At 40.0% G+C, this 17,273-nt stretch overlaps 1 protein-coding gene across 3 annotated transcripts in view; it reads right to left on the bottom strand.

Annotated features, from left to right (window-relative positions):
* The window catches only part of acot7 (acyl-CoA thioesterase 7), a 256,312-nt gene that overhangs the window by 178,593 nt on the left and 60,446 nt on the right, over positions 1 to 17,273 (bottom strand). The window lies entirely within an intron of this gene.

The following is a 17,273-nucleotide window of genomic DNA, read 5'->3' as shown; positions in this document are numbered from 1 at the left end:
GAGGAGGAGAACAACAAAGGGTTATCTGAAAATGTAAAATTCAATGTCCATACCGCTGTGTTGTAGACAAGGAAAGCAGAACAATGAGTGTTTACACTGGGCCAGACCCTGACAGTGGAGCATGTCAGGGTCCAAGGATGGAGAAGTCAATCTGGGGAATACGGGTACAATGACTTTCACCAATATCAGAACCGCTCACGTGCCTGACTGACACCGATGGCCCAGTGGAAAGCTAAGCAGCATCCATGAGGCTCCAGCTCAGTGTCCAGGCAAGATCAGGAGCTCATTACCTACTAATAATGTAATGTACATTCAAACTGGAAAGATTTGGGGCTTTACAAGCCCTTTGTTTGGCAAGGGAATGAAGGCAGGGTATACCCACTGATTGGGACTCAGACAGAAGCCCAAAAATCCCTGATTGCTTAGGCCAGGGGTCCACGGATCCCTCAGTTAGTGGTAGGAGTCCAGAGTCCATGGCATAAAAAAGGGTGGGAAGCCACGGCTTAGGCATTCACAGTCATCCAACATAAACAGTGCCACTCTTGTATACGCTAATGAAAGTCCTCGTGCTTGTTGTGCACACCTTATTCAAAATTAGAAGAGTAAACAGTTTTATGACCCCCTCTGTTCTTTTTTCCTATGTTCCCCATACACAGTTAAGTGACATACTGTGTATTGGCCTTCCTAGTTGGGGGATTGAGTTCAAGAGCCATGAGGTGATGTTGCAGCTCTATGAGGCCCACACTTGGCATATTACGTTCAGTTCTAGTTGCCTCAAATAGGAAGGCTGTGAAGTTTTAGACAGGGGCGCAGAGGCGACTTAACAGGATGCTACCTGGTTTAGAAAGTATGTCTTTTATGAGGACAGGTTGAGCAAGCTAGGACTTTACTCTCTAGAGCTAAGGAGGATGAGTAATGACTTGTTGGAGGTGTACGAGATGACAAAAGGCATAGATCGACTGGATAGCCATAGACTTTTTTCCCAGGGCAGAAATAGTTAATACGAAAGGACATAATTTCAAGGTGATTGGAGGAAAGTATTGGGAAGGATGTCAAAGGCAAGTTATCTTACAGAGTGGTGAGTACGTGAATGTGCTGAAAGGGTGGTGGTAGAAACAGATATATTAGAGGCATTTAAGAAACTCCTAGATAGGCACATGGATGAGAGAAAAATTGAGGGTTAAGTAGGAGGGAGGGGGTAGACTGAATTTATAGTAGGTTAGAAGGTCGGCACAGCAACATGGGCTGAAGGGTTTATACTATGCTGTAATTTTTGATACCAACCATTTTGAGTCTGCAATTATGGTTTTGAACAAAATTAATCCCATTTCATACATAAGTCAATATGAGAATTCAGTTCAAATCATGAATATGCTCAAGAAACCTCATGAGAATCTGGTGCCTATTTTCAAGGGCGGACACAGTAGCAATCACTTGATTTGGATATATTAAACATTCTCAATTACCACTACCTGATGACTGACAAATTTAATTCTTTGTAGAAAGGTCAAGTTGAACATTCTTAAAATGATATTTTGTGTCAGGCATACTTTCATAGCAGCTCATTATCATACTGTCTACAATGAAAAACAGCCATCATCTATTTACTTCCTTAATTTTGTGCCGCTGAGTAAACTCTGTGTGTTATCATGCTGCTGTGTGCAATTAATACTGAATGATAATTATGAAATTCCTAAATGCTCTCAAGGCTAATTTCCCGAGCAATGTTTTACTCAGGCGACGTGTTTTACTCATCCACAGATGGCAACTGAAAAAGGAGAAGACAGCACCATAAACTTGGTTTCTTCTCCTTTCAAATTTGTTTTTTTTTTCCATCTGAACTTTCAAGTCACGGATGTTTTTCTTTGCTGGTGAAAAGATATAAATTTCAGGCAGATCTGCCAAGATCCTCCAATGTAACTGTTTACCACTTTTAAATGAACCAATAATAACCACTCCCCACCCTCTCCCACCTAATTTCACAAGCACTCCTGAATTATCTCATCTTTTCTTTTTAACCTTGATGATTTCTTATCAAAACGCTTCTTGGTTTCATCATCCACATCCCAAAATTTAAAAAAGGTATTAATTCTGTCATATTTTATTAATTACAGTGTAGGTTTTTTGGGTGGATCATCTGCACCAAGGGTCGTGTACCTACTGACTGAAATATGCTATGCTAACCATTGAAAATTCTCTGGCAATTTTGCCTTATCTTTCTTGAAATCACAATGGTAAAAATAAGGCAATACAAAAATGGCATGCCCATAACAAGAGCTCCAAATATCAACCTATCATAGCTTTTAGGGGCAACAGCCGGCAGCAGCCTATTCAACAGAGATGTCGAGTATGGTGAGATTCAAGATTCAAGATTGCATAATGTCATTTCCAGTACATAATGTAGAGGAAAATGAAATAATTGGTACTCTGGATCTGATGCAACGTATGAAAAACACACCAAGATAAAGAATACAACAAAGAATAAATAAGATCGCTGAAATACATAGATTGATTGTATATACATGAAGTAGCAGTAGGCACAGGAATGTCTGTACCTAAGGTAACTGACAGGAAATGGCCAAGTAGTGGTGGTGGAGGGAGAAGTCATTGCTCTTTCAGAATCCTGGTACATTCCTGTCAATTCCAGTCCTATAAGAAAATATTTTATTCTGTAATACACTAAAGTACACTAAACTTTTTAGTAGTCTCTTAAAGAATCCTCAGCACAACTAAACTTAATGCAGGAAAGTAGGTACCAGCAGTACATCATCATCATTATGTACCGTGTCATATGACGGAGGCGATCATGGTCTCATGACCATGATTGTTCGTAGCAAATTCTTCTACGAAGTGGTTTGCCAGTGCCTTCTTCTGGTCAGTGTTTTTCTAAGACGGGTGACCCCAGCCATTATCAATACTCTTCAGAGAGTGTCTACCTGGCATCAGTGGTCGCATAACCAGGACTTGTGATATGCACCTTCTCATACAGCCATCCACCACCTGCACCCATGGCTTCCCGTGACTCTGACTGGGGGTGGGGTGGCTAAGCTGGTGCTACACCTTGCCCAAGGGTGACCTGCAGGCTAGCAGAGGTAAGAAGCACTTTACACTTCCTTTGGTAGAGACGTATCTCCACCCCACTATCTCACCAGGGGTATAATACCACCCATTAAAGGTCAATTGTAGGAGTCTATCCTTTTGGTGCTGATAATCTATGGCTGAGATCAAGACGAGTGTCTGACACACTGGGAGTGGTCCTGCTTGGATTCAATTATGTGTGATTTCTTTTATGTTAACCAAGTTTCATTCTGAGTATGTGTATATTTTGTGTGGTTCATTCACTCTCTTCTCGAAATCAGATTATATGGGATCATAATTCCAACCAGCAATTCTAATTAATACTGAGTACTGCACAGTTGGCATTGCCACCATTTGCTTGAAACATTACCTCGGGATGGATATGTAAAATTCTAAGGCATTATTCAAAGATTAGCAGGGGAAATCTCCCAGTGGTCTGCACAGTATTAATCAACCAACAGCCTGGTCTTTTGTGTCATTGCTGTTTGTGAGACTTGGCTGCCATACTTCTTGATACTCCAAAAGAGGCAATATTCCAAAAGCACATTGCTGAACATAAGGTCTTCTTGGGATGTCCTATGTTCATGAAAGGGTCTATGGAATATAAGTTTGTTCTCCCTTTCTTTCTGAGATGTTCCTTTCTGTGGATCCTTGCAGTGTGTATTGGCAACAACACTACCACACATTGCAGCAAGGACTGAACATCAAAAATAATTTAACGATATCAACTACCTTTCACAACTTTGAGTTAGCGCATCCCAAAGTTGAAAGAGAGACTGTGTACATGCAAGCTCCTTCTCTTCCTCTTGATCCAATACAAGAAAGTCTGCAGATGCTGGAAATCCAAAGAAACACACAGAAAATGCTGGAGGAACTCAGCAGGTCAGGCTGCATCAATGCACACATAATAGAATGCCGACTGTTTACTCTTTTGCATAGATGTTGCCTGACCTGCTGAGTCCCTGCAGCATTTTGTGCGTGTTGCTCTTGATCCAATAGTTTAAATTAATCCAACCAAAAATTGTTTAAAAAAACAATAATAAAGGCTCACGTCTTGTTTATATTTAATATTCTGATCTGACTTTTGATTGAATATAAAATGGCAGATGAAGAAATTTACAAAAAAACACTTGGAGCTATTTGCTGTTTGAGCCTTTTGAACTGGACAGCATTTATTCAAGGATGTATAAACCAAAAAAACATGACACAATCTTACCGAAGAATGCAGAAAGACCTGCAACAACTCAGCTTTAATGAAGGGCCATTGACCTGATATGTTAGCTTTGCTTCTCTATAAATCATTGTTCCCTGACATATAAACACCACCAGGATTTCCCTTTTATCTCATACTTCCGGCATCTGCGGTATTTTATCTTTGGAAAAATTGTGTTGGTGTTATGAAATGAAATGCAATCTTAATCAGGAAAGGATATGAGTGCATACATAGGCAAATGATACACACAGAATCAGTGGAATGAGAAGGACATTCTTTGCAACCAGGTTTACAATCCTGCTGCATGCATCCTGCAGATAAAATGTCCCACACAGTAACGCGCAATGTTTTGTTAATATACAAATTAATTCTTAATTCTTCTTGACACATCAATGTGAATGAAAATGTCGCCATTATTACATCTTAAGGACAGAATTATAATTTAGATGAACCCCTGTTGTTTTCCTCTAAAATAATTTACATTCCCATAAGTATGGAAAGATTAATGATTTCAAAACAAGTTATTGCAATTTTCAATGTGTCTTTTCATTACATTTTAATGAAGTTTGTATATCTCAATAAAATACAGGGAACAGATGATTAAAAAAATAAACAAGGTGCCTTTCCATCTCGCACTCCTCCTTGCTTATAAATACTCATGCATACAAATTTCATCTACTGTCTGATCCATGGCAACCTTCTCTAATTATTTAATAAACTTAGCCAGAATACAACTATTTCTCTATTAAAAACTCACTTAAAATTATTTAAAGAGAGAAAGAATGCAAAAACGTATGGCAAACCACTTCTGGCTTTCAGATCACTGCAAGATAATAATTACATGCAACTAAAAATGTAATCGGGTCTTGACTCAAACTGAATATGACAGTATGCTTTTGGGAACGAGATTTGCATCACACCCAACCAAAACAATCCTGACAGGATGGTCTCTATAGCAACGCTATGGAAATATTGCATGTCTCTCTCGTGGACCAACACGCAGTGAACCAAAACCCACTTCTCACTCTTAACCTTCTTTTTGATTAAACACAAATTTAAGTACAGCCACCGTCCACCCAAATGCCGCGTTTATTCAGAGTTAAAAGGAAATTCATCAAGGGCAAACTCAAGTTAGAAAATACAGTGCAGAGGAGGCAGGGAAACATTTACAATTCTGTGAAATAGGCCATTCAGAATATTTCAGTCTTCTTCACAGAGTGCAACATACTCTGTAAAAGAAAACAGAGGCTAATTGGAAATGACAGACAGCTAATAAATTCTGGTCCAATTATTTTCTGTTGTCAGATGCTGTAAAATACTGCTTTAAGGAAAGCGCACAGGAAAACATGTCTTTGTTTTAGAATTCTGCAATTCTTTCTTACGGCAGCATCACCACCTACAACCCACCCCCATCACACCCAGTTTTAAACACAGATTTCCCATTAGCTCTTGATTAAAGACAAGGTGGCAGAGTTTGTTGCTCCTGTGAGGAGAGGGAGATGGAACCCTTAATGCTGTGCTATTTTTATGCTACTACTCTGCAAGGAACGAAAGTGCGGATTCACAAAGGAAGAATTAGTAAATTCAAGGCATATGCACAGTATAGCTCAGCCTTGATGAGGATGATAATAGCAAATAGGTCACATATGTTTTTCTTTATGTGGACATTTTATGTAAGTACACCTCAGCTAAAATGGTGAACAATATGCCTTCACCAATGATATAGCATGGACAAAACTGCGGCTTCCCAGGTAACAAAGACCATAGACATGGATGTGAAAGCACTGGAAAGGATGAGCTATAATCCTGAAAAAGGTTGTTCTCCTTGGAAGAAATGGGAAATTTAATTGAGCTGCACTAAGTTATGGGAGATACAGACAGGTAAGGAGAGAGAGCATATTTCTCTTAGTATAGAGATGGGGTGCTCAGATTTAAGTGACAGAAAGCAGACTGGAGGGATGTGGGTGGAAGTATCTTATTCAATAAATGGAGTGTAAAGAACTCATTGCCTGAAAGGATGGTGGAGGCAGAAAACCTCATCCCATTCAAAATATATATGGATGAATGATTTATGAACCATAAGACGCCAGTCTCTGCAACAAAAACTGTGAAATGTGACTCCCTTAAAGTTAGTTTTGGTGAACACGGACATCAAGGGGCAAGTGGCCTTTTTCTATACTATAGCCTACTATAGGCATCCGTTAGTCTCGTGAGATCATGGATTTGCGCCTTGGAAGGTTTCCAGAGTGCAGGCCTGGGCACGGTTATATGGAAGACCTGCAATTGCCCATGCTGCAAGTCTCCCCTCTCCATGCCACCGATGTTGTCCAAGGGAAGGGCACTAGGGCCGATACAGCTTGGCACCAGTGTCGTAGCAGAGCACTGTGTGGTTAAGTGCCTCGCTCAAGGACACAACAGCTCAGCTGAGGCTCGAACTAGCAACCTTCAGATCACTAGACCGACGCCTTAACCACTTGGCCATGCGCCAGCATAGCCTACCTCATAGCCTACAACCAGCATGGATAACTTCACTCACCTCAACTCTGAACTGATTGCACAACCTACAGACTCACTTACAAAGACTCAAGGACTCTACAACTTATGTTCTCAGTAGTATATATATATTCTTTTTCTGCAGTTTGTCTTCTTTTTCTCATCGATTGTTTGTAGTCTTTATTTATGTATGGTTTTTCATAAATTCTATTGTATTTCTTTACTTTTCTGTAAATGCCTGCTAGAAAACGAATCTCAGAATATGGTGACATATACGTACTTCAATAATAAATTTACTTTGAACTTAAATTTCTATGATTCCATGCTCAAAGGAATGCTAAAATTTTCACTCAGTTCTCTAGCTCCAAAATCTTCCGATGTAATTTCCATCATTCATGGCACCATGCGCCATGGATAAATTTATCTCAGGAACTTTAGCGGGAGTTCAGAACATTCATGGGGACAAGTTAACTGGCTCTATCCCGTGTCGTTCTTGGGCTACCAGTAGTACTTTCAACCAGAGAAGCCACCTTAGCATAAGTGCCCATATATCCATATTTCAATGAGTCAAATTGTTTTATGAAAACTCTTTCTAAGCTACAAAAAAGATTAAGGAACTGTGTAAGTCCTGTTCATACAGTACTCCGTAGGGATCCTGCAAATGATAATAAGCAAACACAGTAATTAACCAAGTATTGGAAAGCTCAATTCTGTAGGGATCTGATGTAAAACTCTAGGTCTACATATTATTCTTAATGATTCAATTTATTGTTTTGCTTTATACCATCAATTATTTTCCACTCAAGTGCCATCTGGGGCCAGTGGTAGCATTCTCGACTCGAGCTCTGGTTTCAAAGGGTTTGGGATCAAGACTCAAACCAATAAATAACCCATCTTAATCTCCCACTGCAATATCTAGGAGCACAAAAGCAAAGGAAAGTGGAATGGGAGTCAACTATTCAAGTATAATCAGGCTTCAGTTAGATCATAGCTGACTCTTGAACAATTACCGCTTTGAGCAATCTATATAACAATTTCTAATTCTAATTACCACCTTCTAAAAAAAGAAAAGACAGAGATTATGTTTATTTGCCACATGCACGTCGAAACGTACAGTGACACGTGCTGTATGCGTCAAATTAGTGAGGATTGTGCTCGCAAGCGTCGCTATCTGGCATCAACATAGCATGCCCACAACTCACTAACCCTAATCCTAACGTGGAGGGGTGGTGAACTGCAGCGCCGGGAAGAACCCCACATAGTCATTAGGTGAACGTACAAATTCCTTACAGACAGCTGTGGGAATCAAACCCTGATCTCACAGATAGCACTGTAAAGTGATGCCGTAACCCCCAAACTACCGTGCTGTCCCACTTCCATGGTCAGTGTCCTTTTTGTCTGATTTCCACAGAATCTGAAAATATGTCAGTCGCAGCTGTGAGTATAATCCATGCCCGAGCATCCACATCCCTCCAAAAGTAGTAATTACTTCATATCAATTCTGAATCACTGACCATTTATCCTGATGGCATAAAAATGCAGATATTTTATCCAGGGAAAGCAAACTCTTAACATGTACCCAGCCAAGTCCTCTGATATTTCAGTGAGATCGTCTCTCATCCACCCGAACTCAAGGGAGTACGGATCCATCGGGCTCAATCTCACTTTATCCCAGAACTGTCATCTTTTGACAGACATACAGTATATAAAAAGACCAGAACAAAGATTTTTGTGATGCTATTCATCAAAGAGCAGAGAATTCCCCTGTGGTCTTGGTTAATAATTCCATCAAACGAAACCACTAAAAATAGATTAAGTAGTCCTTCATATCACACTGATTTGAGGTATGCTCAAAATAGTTGCCTAAATAATAGGAATTATGCTTTGGGACATCTGAGAATTTAACACATGCAAATTCATTTCCTTTAACTCTAAAATCAAGACTCAGTCTGTTCTCTCAAATGTGGAGTGCCTCCAGTTGAGAATGAATGCCAACAAATACAAGGGCCTGGAAATTCTTATATATTGCAGTCTTTTTTCAGCAACAAGCAAATGAACTGTTATTTTTAAGCAGAAAAGATTCACCGGAATACTACCAGAATTTTGGGGGGGGGGGGAGCAGGGAGCAGCTTGAGATATAAGGAGAGGCTGGGCAGGATTGGGACTTTTTCCTTGGACTGTAAGAGGCTGAGGAGAGACCTAATGGAGTAAATATTATATAATACAGTAATATAAATCATAAATAAGGGGAGGGAACGTCAACTCAGACCATGAGAGGCCTGCATCGGGCATTTTCATGCTTTACAAAGCGCAGATTGGAAGTCTGTGTGGGGCGCCACTCGTCGCACAGACTAGAGCAATGTGCGGTTAAGTGCCTTGCTCAAGGACGCAAACACGCTGCCACAGCTGAGGCTCGAACTAAATCATAGACGAACGCCTTAACCACTTGGCCACATGCCCATAAAGTAAATAATAATTCATTTACTTATTATTATTATTGGTACTTGTGTATTTTCAGTTTGTCTTTTGCACATTGGTTGCTTGTCAGTCTCTGTGTGTAGCTTCTCACTGATTCTATTATATTTCTTCGTTTTACTGTGAATGACTGAAAGTAAATGAATCTCAAGATAGTATCTGATGTTTGGTAACATGTACACACGTACTTTGATAACACAAATTTACCTTCAACATTTAGAAGTCATTTTGACAGGGATAAGGAAGGCTTGAAGGGACAGGTAGGCAACATGGCCAAGTTGGGTTTAAGGGTCTGCTTCTGTGCTGTATGACTCTATAACTGTATGAAGGTCCTTGGAGTACTGCTTAAACCAAGGTCACCTTCCTTTCATTCATTAACTATGCCAGTGGAATACTAAAATACCACAATAACCTCCTTCATGCACTGAAATCATCAAGCTGAGACAGAAACCTCTGATGTTATTCACTGGATACTCTGATTTCACTTGTCCCTTGTGACGATCATTGGTTACTGAAGTTCACAATGCTCTACTTTGATCCTCACAACTTTATTCCTAAGTAAATTAAATGATGTTTCATTGAACTAATACCTTCCACTCCTGTACTCTGTGACTTCACAAACTCCACTGGCGATGATTACTCTGGTGACAAAATATTTTCTCTTGGTCCATGTTTTTAATGCCCACCATCAATCTTCTCTTGCAGCTCCGGTCCAGTGCTTCAAGAAGCCACTCATCATCAACGTCCTACTGCCATGATGAGGCCACGCTCAGGTTGGAGAAGCCACGCCTTATATTCTGTCTGGGTAACCTCCAACCTAATAGCATGAACATCGATTTCTCAAACTTCCAGTAATTGTCCCCTCTCCCTCACCATTCCCCATTCCTGTTTCCATCTCTCACCGTATCTCCTTACCTACCCATCACCTCCCTCTGGTGCACCTCCTTTTTCCCTTTCTTCCATGATCTTCCATCCTCTCCTACCAGATTCCCTCTTCTCCAGCCCTTTATCTCTTCCACCAATTAACTTCCCAGGTCTTTACGCCACCACTCCCCCTCCCCCGGTTTCACCTATCACCTACCACCTTGTACTTCTTCCTCCCCTCCACACTGCCTTCTTACTCTGACTTCTTCTCTTTCTTTCCAGTCCTTGGGTCTCGGCCCGAAATGTCGACATTTTCGTCCTTTCCATAGATGCTGCTTGACCTGCTGAATTCCTCCAGCATTTTGTGTGTGTTGCTCTGGATTTCCAGCATCTGCATATATTCTCGTATTTGGGTCCTCTATGTTAATAACGTTTTTGATAACCGAAGATCAAATCTCTTTCTAACTTCCATACTCTGTATACGGACTTTTACACAAATTCACAGAAAACATTGTGTTTAATATAAAATCATTCGTACTGTGTTCATAGTCCAAGAGTTATACCAAGAAGAGTATTTGCTTTACAGGAATTTCTACAGGTTGGATCTTCACAGGGACAAACTTGTGTCCAAATTACTACAGTACTACTAAGATGGAGGACTACATAAATAAATGCATGAGAAAAGGTCCCCAATGAAAAAGACAGAATGACCTTGAATCATTGAACAAGACACTTTGTAAGAAGCCTATTTTCCACATTTTTCTCAATGGAGCCTTATAAATAAGATTACTATGTTTACAGAATGGTCCAGAAAGATGGTCCAATTTCAGGTTTAAGTATTTACTTCATTGCAAATATGAAAGGTATTATCTTGTAACTAACCCTTATGGACAAACCAAAGAGAGTGTGCAGAGAAAATAAACTCAATTGCACTGTTAATAGTGCAAGGCTGAAGAAAAACAATAAATATAAGCCCCATTAGGATTCAGTAAAATCAACACAAAAGCTAGTAGGATGGGGGAAGAGGCAGAACGAGCCTCTTGTTGGATTTGGAGTAGGCGAGAGGAGGGAGGCTGGAAGCCAGGAGCAGATGGGCAGTGATTTGGCCACCACTGCCGGCCCACCAACTGGAGAGTGTCGTGGTTAAGGGTCAAAACACTCGGTGAAAGTTGGGAACCACCTGATGACATCTGCTCCTGGCTGAAGGCTATGGTTACCTTATAAGGTAACTGGAGAATGTACCTTAACAGGTGTATGTAACAAGACAAGTTACCTTGTAAATAAACTTCAAAGAAATAGACTTTAGAGTTAGGGTTAGATCAGAGGTTCCCAACTTGGGGTCCATGGACCCATCGGTTATTGGTAAGGGTCCATGGCATAAAAAAGGGCGAGAACCCCTCGGTTAGACGGTTTTGGATGAAAATACAAATGCTGTGCTGTTATGAATTTATTTACAAAATGAACAGCGGTCAGACACCATCTATATTAACAGAAAATCAATGCAGGAGCTCAAGGAATACTAATACAGTCCAATGTCCAGAGATAAATGTCATATGACTCCCTACCACTAACTGAAATTGATAGAGATGCTATTTTGAATTCCACCCCACCCCTTGGTTACTAAAGTGTTAGATTGGAAGAGTACCCTACAAAAGTACCCTATAGCTTTGGAATTTATTCAGGATTCTAGCATTTTCAGCTTTTCCTGTTTGGTTTGAACATGAGACCATAAGAAACAGGAGCAAGAGTAGAGTGATAGAATCAGAGAACATTACAGCACAGAAAAGGGTCGGTCGGCCCATCTGGTCGGTGAACTATTGGTCTGTTTAGTCCAATCAACCTGCACCCAGACCATAGCTCTCCATACCCCTCCCATTCACGTACCTATCCAATTTCTCTTAAAAGTTGAAACCGAACCCACATCCACCACTTCTGCTGGCAGCTCTTTCCACACTTGCACTAGCCTCTGAGTGAAGATGTTTCCCTCATGTTCCTCTTAAACATTTCACCTCTCACCCTTAGTCCATGACCTCTAGTTCTAGTCTCATCCAATCTCAGTGGAAAAAGCCTGCTTGCATTTACCCTATCTACACCCCTCATAATTTTATATACCTCTATCAAATTTCCTCTCATTCTCCTATGCTCCAGGGGAAAAAGTCCTAACCTATTCAAACTTTCCCTATAACTCAGGTTCACAAGTCCCAGCAACACTCTTGTAAACTTTCTCTGTATTCTATCAATCTTATGGATATCTTTCCCGTATTTAGGTGATCAGAACTGCGCATAATATTCCAAATTAGGCCTTACCAGCATCTAACACAACTTCAGCATAACATCCCAACTCCAATACTCGGTACTTTGATGTATGAAAGCCAAGGTACCAAATGTTCTCTTTACAGCTCTATCTACCAGTGTCGCCACTTTCACTGAATTATAGAGTAGGCCATCCAACCCCTCCAGTCTGTTCTGACATACATCATATTATGACTGATATTTTACCTCATCATCCTTTTCAGCAACCTCTACTACCCTCTGTTTTAAATCTACAGTTGGAAGTTCCCACCTGCTTCAAAAGGGCAACTATACCAGTGCCCAAGAAGAGCAGCATGAGCTGCCTCAGTGACTATCGTACAGTAGCACTCACATCTAGAGTGATGAAATGCTTTGAGGTTGACCATGGCTAGAATCAACACCTGACTCAGGAAGGACCTGGACCCACTGCAATTTGCCTATCGCCACAATAGGTCTACAGCAGACACGAACTCAATGGCTCTCCATGCAGCCTTGGATCACCTGGACAATGAAAGTACCTATGTCAGGACACTCTTTATTGACTATAGCTCAGCATTTAACACCATCATTCCTACAGTCCTGATCAAAAAGCTACAGGATCTCTGCAACTGCATTCTCAACTTGCAAACCGGAAGACTACAATCTGTGCAGACTGGAAATAACATCTCCACCTCGCTGACTATTAACACTGGCAATCCACAGGGATGTGTGCTTAACCCACTGCTCTACTCTCTCTCTACACCCGTGACTGTGAGACTAGGCACAGCTCAAATGCCATCTATAAATTTGATGATGATACAACCATTGTTGGCAGAATTTTAGATGGTGATGAAAGGGCATACAGGAGCAAGATATACCAGTTAGTTGAGTGGTGTAGCCGCAACAACCTTGTACTTAGTGTCAGTAAGACCAAAGAGCTGATTGTGGACTTCAGGATGGATAAGGGAACAGAAGTGGGGAGAGTGAGCAGTTTCACGTTCCTGGATGTCAGTATCTCTGAGGAACTATTGATGCAGCTATAAATAAGGCAAGACAGCAGCTATATTTCATCAGGAGTTTGAGGAGATTTGGTTTGTCAACTAAAACACTCAAAAGCTTCTACAAATGTACTGTGGAGAGCATTTTGACTGGCTGCTTCATCATCTGATATGGGGGTGGGGGGGGGGGTGGCTACTGCACAAGATTGAAATAAGTTGCAGAATCTCTGTCAGCTCCGTCACGGTAACCAGCTTCTGTTATGTCCAAAATATCTTCAAGGAGCGGTGCCTTAGGAAGACAGCATCCACCACTCAGGACATGCCCTTTTCACACTGTTACCATTGGGAAGGAGGTACACAATCCTGAAGGCACAGACTCAGTGATTCAGGAACTGCTTCTTCCTCTCTGCCATCCAATTTCTAAATGGACATTGAACCCAAGAACACTACCTCATTACTTTTTTTATTTCTGTTATTTTATACAACTTATTTTAACTTACTATTTAATAGACATATATATACTTAATGTAACTCTGTTTTTTTCTCTATATTCATTTATCATGTATTTCATTGTACTGCTGCTGTAAAGTTAACAAATTTCATGACATATGCCAGTAGTATTAAAACTGATTCCTGATTCTGATTCAAAAATGGACACATCATCTGGACCTGCATAGCTCTGATCCACTCCTGCTTTACACTTAGTAGTCACTTTATTAGGTACACCTGTACACACGTCCATTAATACAAATATCTAATCATCCAATCATATGGCAGCATTTCAATGCATAAAAGCATGCAGGCATCATCAAAAGATTTGGTTTTTGTTGAGATCAAACATCAGAATAGGGGAAGAAATATGATCTAAGTGACTTTGGCAGTGGAATGGTTAATGGTGCCAGATGGGGTGGTTTGAGTATCTCAGAAACTGCTGATCTCTTGGGATTTTCATGCACAACAGCCTCTAAAGCAAACGTTCCCAACCTGGGGTTGGGGTCCACGGAGCTCTTGCTTAATGGTATTATTCCATGGTATAAAAAGGTTGGGAATCTTGGCTCTAGAGATTAAAGAGAATGGTGCGAAAAACAAAAACTATCCAGTGAGTAACAGTTCTGTGGTTGAAAATGGCTTGTTAATGAGAGAGGTCAAAGGAGACTGGCCAGACTGGTTCAAGCTGACAGGAACGCCAATAACTAGGTGTTACAACGGTGGTGTGCAGGAGAACATCTTTGAATGAACAACATGCTGAACCTTGAAATGGATGGACTACAGCAGAAGAAGACCACAAGCGTACACTCAGTGGCCATTTTGTTAGGTCCCTCCTGTAGGTAATAAAATGGCCACTCAGTGTATAGGGCAGTTTAGCCTTGTGTGAACATGTGAAATTCATGAAATTTCATTTTGGCCATTATCTGTACCTTTCTGATTTGCTCCTCCCGTTCGTTACACTGCCATTTCATTATAATCACTGCACCTTCATCTGCCCTATCATACCATTTACAGCTTCATTAGCCTAATTTATTTGTTCAAATCATTTATTTCACATAGTTGGATTTAGTGTCCCTTATGTGCTAACTAGATTATAATTAAAATAGGGCTAGCTAAAATTTAACTTCAAAGAATTAACTAGATTTCCAAAAATAGAACAGAATAATTTAACCCTAATCTTTGATTAAGTTCTTAGTTTTTCGCTCTGCTTAACATTTCAGCGTTTTGGCAGGTTGCACCTGAAGACAGTGCAATCAATGAAATATTCTTAACCCTTTGCACGTTGAAGGATCTAACTCAAAGCCACCTGTCTCACCATCTGCTGCGAACACCATTGCCAACAAAGCTCCCTCTTTCGACCTCTTGCCAACATTTCACTTTCAATTAGTGTTATATATCTCAACACAGGCAAAATATCCAGAAGAACATGCGATACAACCACAGGACATAGGAGCAGGATTAGGCCATTCAGCCCATCAAGTTTATCTGCCATTTGATCATGACTGATTGATCATCTCTCTCAACCCCATTCTGCCTTTTCCTCATAACCTTACTAATCAAGAACCTATCAAACCACTTTAATTGTACCCAATGATTTAGCCTCCAGAACAGTCAGTTGTAAAAACATTGGACATTTTAGCCTAGATTGCTAATAATCTTTGAAACATGGCCAGCTCTACAATGCTTTATCAGGGCACCAGACGCACATTTTGCAGACCATTCAGGCAGCTAAAAAGTTGAATATATACCACACACCAATTCATTAAAAATAAATTGTAAACGGTTGGAAAATTATTTTCGATAAAATAGGTAAACTTTTAACAGTTCGAAGTAAATTTATCATCAAAGAAAAAGATTCCTTTTCTTGTGGACCATTGAGAATAAAATCAATGAAAAACTACACACTTACAGATAAACAATGTGCAAAAGAAGACAAACTGTAAATATAAAAAGAACAAATATTAATAATAAATAATATTGAGAACATGAGTTGTAAAGATCATTAATTATGTTGATATGTTGGTAAATGTTAAGAAAAGGACAAAGAAACAAGAAGAAAAACCAAGTTGATCTCAACATATTGCTATTCAAGCTAATAATAACCAAAGATAAAACAGTTGATCAATTAACAATAAAGAAACAGAAAATACTAGTAATACTCAGCAGATCCAGCAACATCTGTGGAAATATTCTAGCTATTTTTTTTTAATTCAGATTCCCAAGATTTGCATTTTTTTCTTTGCTGCTCATTAATTACTACTTAAATCATAAGACTTAGAGGCAAAATTAGGCCATTCCACCCTTTGAAGAAAAAGAATTTCAGGATGTATACATTTCTCTGACATTGAATGTACCTATTGGCCTATTGAGTCGACTCCGCCTTTCCATCATGGCTGATTTATTAGCCCTCTCAACCCTATTCTCCTCATAACCTTCAATGCCATTACTAATCAAGAACCTCAGAGCCTCCACAGCCATCTGTTGCAATGAATTCCACAGATTCTGTATCCCCTGGCCAAAGAAACTCCTCCTTATCTCTGTTCTATAGGGACATCCTTCTATTCTGACCGTGCCCTCTGGTCCTAAACTCCATCATTATAGGAAACATCGTCTTCATATCCACTCCATTTGATCATCCACTTGACTCCTGATGGTCAGAAGGCTCGGGAAGGCAGGTAGTGACAATTCACAGTTTACCAAGGGGAAAACTACACTCTTTCAACACCTTCCAAATTAAGAATCACACACAAAATGCTGAAGGAACTCAGCAGGCCAGGCAGCATCTATGGAAAAGAGTAAACCGTCAACATTTCGGACCGAGATCCTTCATCAGGACTGTTTGTGATCCAAATTAAGAATAATGAATTTCCTGGAATGATTTTAAAACAGTCTCACCACAGATGAAGGTGTAGGTAACATGAAAATCTTTGTGAATAGCACTCAACATTTCATGACTAGTTTCAGATCCATGAGGCAATGATCATTTTACACATTATTTGCACTGTAGAATTGGCCACTGTGAGCATTTGTGTTAAACTTTCACACCTGCAATGCTCCACAATGGACGAAGAATATTCTTTTAACTGGTTGCAAAATCTACACTGTTTACACAGTTTCTTGGAACATTCAAGAGACGTTTATTGAAGTACAATATTCCACAGGTACAAATATATCTGAATCTATCAAAAAGTCAACGATAATTCCAATTGTTACAAGAGTTGATTTACTCTGCTCACATGAATACAGAGTTTAACAACTTTACACAGGAGTGTAGAGTTGCCCAAGGCAACTGTGAAGGCAAGTTCAAGAGGATTCTCAATTGACCCTTGTCAGATGGCGAGTGACAAGCTGGGAGACAAGAGTAACATTTGAAATGCAATCAATACTTGAAA

The sequence above is a fragment of the Mobula hypostoma genome, chromosome 25 (assembly GCF_963921235.1).
Source record: "Mobula hypostoma chromosome 25, sMobHyp1.1, whole genome shotgun sequence".
In the NCBI taxonomy this organism is placed as follows: domain Eukaryota; kingdom Metazoa; phylum Chordata; class Chondrichthyes; order Myliobatiformes; family Myliobatidae; genus Mobula; species Mobula hypostoma.
This window is presented reverse-complemented; position numbering and strand designations above follow the sequence as displayed.